Here is a 7,188-nt window from a genome sequence, read left to right as displayed (position 1 = left end):
TACACAGACACTATGAAATAATCAACAATAACACGATTTTTTTCTTGTCTAGTTAAATTTAATTCAGAGTTAGTCCGCTAAAAAACAGAATTAATTTTGACAAAATTAATGCACCACATCACTTTCCCCTACATGTTTAGCTGTCACTGGTTTTCTTTGCAATCAGTTAGGGTTTAAAATAAAACTGACTTTTTTTTTCACTGTATGGGAAAACTGAGAATTATATAGATATTTTTTTAACAATTATCAATATCTGTAATTGCGTTAGTATATTTCCTTGCACTTTTTTTTATAAATGGTTTGTCTTTCAAAAAATATTTTAAAGAAATATTATTTAATTTCCCTTTCCAAATTGAAATAGACATGTTTACGCACTCATGCACTTTACGTCGATTCGCAATCTTTCAATTTATTTCGTTTTATAGACCATTTGGGTGAGAATATAAAAATTCAATTAAAAAAAGTTTTTCTTTGATGGCGTTATCTGACAAAAAGGCGTCGATGTGCAAACAAAAAGCATGATTCGTTATTACGTGCGCAAACAGCAAAATTCAGAAGTTGTTGTCGTATTTGAAACTAAACAACATATTTTTTGCAAATTCTTGTTCACTATGTGTGTGGCATAGTCAATTAATTGCAATTGTATGCAATTTTTGAATTTCGCGTCAAGCATTTTGATTTGAGTCAGTAGGTAAGATAAAACTTCCTATTTAAATGTCAAATTGAATGTAATGCTAGCACAATTCTATATTATTTTAATTTGGCATCAATCCGTTCGAATTTCACCATAGAGTGACTTTTTCTAATATTCAAAATAAGCAAAAGTGTCGGATTTGTAAGGGAGTTAATAACTCATTAATGATAATCAATTCATTAATTTTTGATGAATGTGATGTACACATTTTTCAAACACAAAGGGTTCTATATGATGTTTTAATTATACTTATGCCGATTCAATAATAATAATTTTATACATAGTTATTATTATTCATTGAGAAATTAGTATTAGTCATGCTGTTACCCTTTTTAAGTATAATAAAAACAATCGTGCTTTAAGAGCAGAAGAAAGCGTTGATGACAATTATGAAAAACATAACGTTGAAAGAATGTGTAGGAGAAATATCGTCATAAATGATTTAACTGTTAATATCTTGATTATGACAGCGGTTCCATGATCGAAATATGTAGTTTTTGCGCTGCTCTCTCCTGGAAAAAAAGTATAAAATTCTGTTGTTGTTGTTTCTAATGTCACTTGCCACACGAGCAAGTCTGCTTGGTGAAAGCGAGCAAATTTAACGTAGTGTGCGTTTCTTGTTTTTCAGTAGCGCCATCTATGGCTAAGAATTCGACTTCTGCCACACCATACGTCGCACCCGTTTATAGGGCGGACCCATTCATACATCCATTCATTCATCCACAGATGGTAATTTTGACCTGAATCAGAGAACGATCGATTTTCAATCCAGTACCCCCAGAGGTATTGATTTGTTATGGGAACATGGAGGACTTTTACGACTCGACAGATTTAACGTGCATCAGTCACTTTACTACACTTGTCTTCGGCCGACGGGGTTCGAACCCACGAACTCTCGGACATGGGCCCAGTGCCCTACCAACCAGGCTATCCCGGCATGTATAAAATTCTTCTGAGAAATACTAGAAAAAATATAGATAAATGTTGCCATGATGTAAAAATCCAGTTGCCGGACTTTTCGATCATTTCTAATTTGTTAAAAAATTTACTATGTGAGAATCGAATCGAAAATTTTAATAAATGGTTAAAATTCTTACGATTTTAAGTTCGAACACATTTAACATGGGTTTAACGTCATAGTCAACGAAGCGATCATGGTTTTCAAAGCAAGCCATATAAGACTACATAGCTACAGGGTGCGTAGTCAAATTATTCAACAAAAAAATAAGCACCTTTTAAGCACTTTTCAAGCACTCAAAAAATATTTTAAGCACTTTAAAAAAATGTCATAATTAGGTAGGGTTGGAAAGTTTTTGAAAATTGACGCTTTCATCTTGTTTTAACCATCATGTCAAAAAAAAAAAAATCTTTTGACATTGTTTTTGACTATTGTCAAAAATCATGAAATTTTGAATCATTTAAAACGAATGGCGTTTTCATACGCTACTGACTGACAATACGCCGAAATAGATTGAGGCTGAATTAATTGTGAAAACGTTGAATAGAATGTGAACTGTATCTTTTTGCATAATTCGAAGCGAAAATCAACATAGTAAAGGAAAAATCTCATTTTGAAAAAGGGAAAATTAAGCACTTTTTAAAAACACCTAATGAAAAAAGCACCTTTAAAGGCTTTTAAAAAACGAAAATCGAAAATAAGTATCTTTAAGCATTTTTTAAAAACCCTACGAGCCCTGAGCTATCTTCGGAGCCTAGTGAGCGTTATCGAACAGGGGATATTAGTATTATTTATAACCGTAATGTAGGGGTTTCCAGTGTGAGAACGAAGAGGTAAAAGGTTATCAGGAGGTGTCCATGACTTCAAATCTAATATTATTCTTTCAACAGTAATCTGTGACTTAAAAGGAAAATGTTTCAAGGTAAAGTTGATAATTTTTTGGATATCTGTAAGAAATGAGTACGAGTATTTTGTCCTAAGTAAAAATGATGTAAGGTTTTTTTTTATTCTTATCCTGGCTGATTTATATCTATGCAGGGTTGCAGCAGTTGCTGTTCTGAATCATCGTTCGAAAAAAGTATATAGATATGTGTCTTCAAAAAAGAAATAGTAATGTTGAACTTTATTAGGTGATTTGAAAAGTTATGCAGAAGCTAACTCTCTCAACACACTAAAATAAATCAGAATACCTTCAAGCAGCGGTTCCCAAAAGGTGTTCCGTGGAACCCTGAGGTTCCGTGAAAGGATTACAGGAGCTCCAAAAGTAGAATTTTTTTTTCTAAGCAAGAATGATTATATTTATATCAAATCAACAATTCATAATTTATTTAATATTTCGGTTGCTGATATGAAATTATTTGTGTGAAATGTCAATAAAAAAGTAGCAAAATTTTAAAAAAATTATTTTTTTTCAATATGAATACATTGAATAAATTATGAAAAGAATATGCATCCATAAAAAATTATTTAAGAATTTCTCATCGAGTTTTTAAATTCGAAATAAAATAAATAATTTCAAAAATAAAGTATTACGTTCCTGTTCACTATTCTCAATGTCTATTAAATTTAAAAAATAAATAAATAAAAATCGTTTTAGCAAATGCATATACCAAGAGCAAATTCAAAATGCTAAAGTATTTCTTTCTTTAGATAAGACATTTTCAAAATAATTAGCAGTTTTTTCGTTAATATATTCACACCTGCTAATGAACTTCTTTTATAATACATATTTCTTCTTCTTTTATAATATATATTATTATATACTTCTTTTATAATACATTTTATAATACATATTATTTCTTTTATAATGCATATTTTTTGCATGCATTTCCGCCAAAAGATCTTTTAGGGTAACGAAGCAGAGAAAAAAATTCTAGTGGTAGAGTGTGGATAATATTTTTCCTTTATTTATATTTTCTCTTATATTTTTTTACACAAATTACATAACATATTATCACTAGAACTTCGTATCAATTATATTTAAAGTGCTTGAGTTTATTCTAAGTAAGAATTATGTTAACAATTTTTAAATCTTATATTATATAATATTAAACACGCCAGATGACCAAAAAATGACCGCTGACGTGAAAAAAATCAATCAAAAAAGAACAGAAGAAGATAGATGGCTTGACGAGCTCTGTTAAATAAACTAGTTCTCTATCCTCGTCCATTTTTAAAGTTAATGACAACGCTTGTGAACAGATGGCACTACTGTCTGGAAAACTATAAAGCAATATTTTCTTACATGTCAGACCTTTCTAAGATTATTTATACAATTTCAACACCTTTTTACTTCAATATTTTTCCAAAAATATTTACAGGAATTTATGTTAATTTTGTCCCCGCCATGTTGTTTCTGAAAATAATGGCTATATTTGGATGACATTTCCAAGTAATGCAAGCGAGAATTCTCCTAATTTTAATTTGGTAGGGGAATTTTCGTTCTGAAAAGATGCTTTTTCCTGTTACTTCTTTTGAAGGTTGACAAGCATATTGCAAAATAGCAATAATAATAATAATAATGATAAGTAAATAAATATAGCACTCCCGAAGAAAATAGTTGTTTATTAAGAGGGTCATGAAAGTTAAAGTTCCATAACTTTGAGAATAACATCTTGATTGCCAACATCATGCTCCGGCCACCTTTACTTCTCTGACAAGCTAATACCTATCGATCTGAAGCTAGCAGGATTCAAGCAACCACCAGCGATAAAAACTCCGATCTTTGTTAAAGTATTTCTTAATCTTTCATTTTTAGTCCGTTTGTTTCTTCTATGAAAAAAAAAATTACAAATTTTTAAGAAAAAAAGAAATGAAAAGATTTAAAAAGAAATTCCATGGCGTCTTTTAACAGAACAGGAAAATTCGAAAGAAAAATAATTTTCTTTTGATCATAAAAGTATTTCAGATAAAAAAGGATTAAACACACTGGTTTAAAATCAACCAGTTCAAATTCTCTAACAAGTACTAATCTGTATTTAATTCGAAAAGAATTACAAAAAGGCTATTTTTTTTCCTTGCTTAAAGCTTTTGAAGTGCTAGGTTATCGATTATTTTATTTTGATTTAGTCCAATTAAAATTTATCATGAAATTTGTACAACACGTAACTATAATGGAATGAGAAAAATATTTTAAATTTCTGGTTTAAACATAAATTAGTTTAACTTCGTGAATACTCCTACTATTCTATTTTAACGACACAAGCAAAGGTTTTTATAAGATATTATTTTCTCATAAAATATCGCTTCATTTTTATTGCAAGTTTTATCGGTTTAAAGCAAGCATAATGCGTAAAACCGTAACAACATCATTCGGCGACATGGATGTTATGACGATATTCCTTAGCAGTGGATTGTGATGTTGAAAAGTTCATTTGAAATATAAAACAAATAATTGATTTGTAATATGTATAAAATAAAAAAGTCGTAAAGGAATTGCTGTAAAAAATAAACCATCGTTCTCTTCTAAAGGATAAAAAATTGAATAACATTATGAAATTTGTATATAATCAAAGTTATTAGTGAATGCACGTTTTGTAGCTATGGGAAACTCTTTATTCATGAAATAATAGTGTGGAATAAATTAAAACTAAAGTAACTTCTTATTAACCTATTACGGATCATAGAAATGAGATGGAAGCGCTACCTCGGGCTCGCAAGCTCCGAGATTATACGCATTCCCGTTAAGACTAATTTCATTTAAAAATTCAAATAAAATCATTACTGCAATCAAGTACCCTGAAATTTTCAATTTGTTTTCATTTATAATTTTGAAATATACTTCCATGAAATGTCCTTGATATTTAAAAAAAAAAAAACAATTGCAAAACATGCAAAATATTATGTATCGAAACATAGCCATATCTCTCTATCCCCTGAGCCATCACGGCTCACGCGTAAAGATTTTATAACCGTCGTTGAACAGCCGACTCAATTTTGAGTTAACGATGCTCAACTCCGTAATCTTGTAATTTTGAATCTAATCCAAGAAGACAAGGAAACTCCTAGATCAAGTATTGGGAGAAATTTGCTTTCGTGGAGGACTTTTTGATGAAACTAGCGTGCATTTGCGTTACATGGAGAGGAAAACCACGAAAACACTCCATGGTTAGCCTGACGGCAAGAGGACTCTAACCATTATCTGTCTACTACTCAGGATATTTATGTCAACACTGTTGTTGCAAGTTGGATGTGGAATTCCTATCAACCAGCCATAGCTGGGATTCGAGCCTGGTTCTATTCTTTGGAAGGCAAACGCTCTATCCCCTAATCCACGGTTCGACATAAATCATTAAGCATTTTTTCCTTTTCCCACTGTCTCAAAATATTAACAAAAACCAGAGTGCAGTAATTCTCATTTCCAATCCCCTTGAAAGAGCCTAACACACGCAGTTGTTTACATGTTTAAATGCCCCGTATCAATTAAAAATAATCGGAAGCAAAATCGAAGATATGAAAGAGCATTTGTGAGACATTATTCGAAATTAAACATAATTCAAACGCCATTTAATGTTGTATAAAAATTGAAATAAACATGTGAAATTGAAATTACGCCCGCGTGATCATGGGCTGCTGGTGTCCGAAAGGCTCGTCTCATTCATGATGCTGACGGTCGTGAGGGGAGAATCGCGTAATCACTTATATGTGATTGCGCTCCTGAAGGAATTAATACTACTGTAGTTTACTTTCAATACAACTTTTTTTAAGTTTTAGTTTTTCTTCGAAATACTCTAAATTTTAAAATCTCTCATGAATATCATTTTTTTTTCAAGCTAAGAATTATATTTCATTACATAATTTAGTCCAAACGATCAAAAAATTTTTTATCTCTCCTTCATCAAGATAATCAGTCCTGCGGTGATCGCAAAGACACGATTCCCAATAGAACACCGAAGTCAGGCATCACTGGCTACGGTCAGTGTGCGGGTGGGTGACCGCTTTGATCAGCCTGCGTAAGGACCGGGGGGCACGGTTTCGGTCCTGGTTAAATTGTTCTACCGTAAAGTACTCGACTTCGCGTGCAGGTCGTCGAGCTACCAAAGCAGGGGAGGCATCCCCAGGATAAAAATTACGGTGACATGTCTTCGGATCATCCTCGGGGATGTTTCCCAGACCGTCGCCAATAGCCAATTGAGCAGCTCTAGAGCGGCGTAAATAAAGTACTTACTCATCAAGATAACCCTTATTAGAAGTTTAACTGAACGTTTTTAGAATGTGCTCCTATTTAAAATTTGCCAAAGTTTGATTAATCAAGCCCATTACTCACATACACGATATCACCTTCATCCCATTGATCTTATATTTGAGCTAAGTGTATAAAAATAATATAAGTGCAGTGGCGAGCAAAAATTTCCGGCACGTGCATACTTTTAATAGCAATTTCCAGTTTTTAGCTGTTTAAATAAATGAAAAGCAAATCATTTTTATTCTGCAAAAAATGTGTGTCCCTTACTCATAAACAACTTACCTTTATCCAGTTGACTTTATTTTTGGACAGCACATCTAAACTAATATACAGTGCAAAAGTGTCCGGTTT

At 31.8% G+C, this 7,188-nt stretch overlaps 1 protein-coding gene across 1 annotated transcript in view; it reads left to right on the top strand.

Annotated features, from left to right (window-relative positions):
• The first annotated feature begins 549 nt into the window (after nt 1–549).
• Nucleotides 550–7,188, top strand: part of LOC107446106 (digestive cysteine proteinase 1) — a 31,692-nt gene continuing 25,053 nt past the window's right edge. Inside the window, exon 1 of the mRNA XM_021147768.4 lies at nt 550–691. The gene's annotated coding sequence lies outside the window, so the exon portion shown is untranslated. The remainder of the gene's footprint in view (nt 692–7,188) is intronic.

Source organism: Parasteatoda tepidariorum, chromosome 1, assembly GCF_982258835.1.
Source record: "Parasteatoda tepidariorum strain Cologne lab strain chromosome 1, Ptep-v5.0, whole genome shotgun sequence".
In the NCBI taxonomy this organism is placed as follows: domain Eukaryota; kingdom Metazoa; phylum Arthropoda; class Arachnida; order Araneae; family Theridiidae; genus Parasteatoda; species Parasteatoda tepidariorum.
Note: the sequence above shows the minus strand (reverse complement) of the source record. Positions and strands in the feature narration are given on the sequence as shown.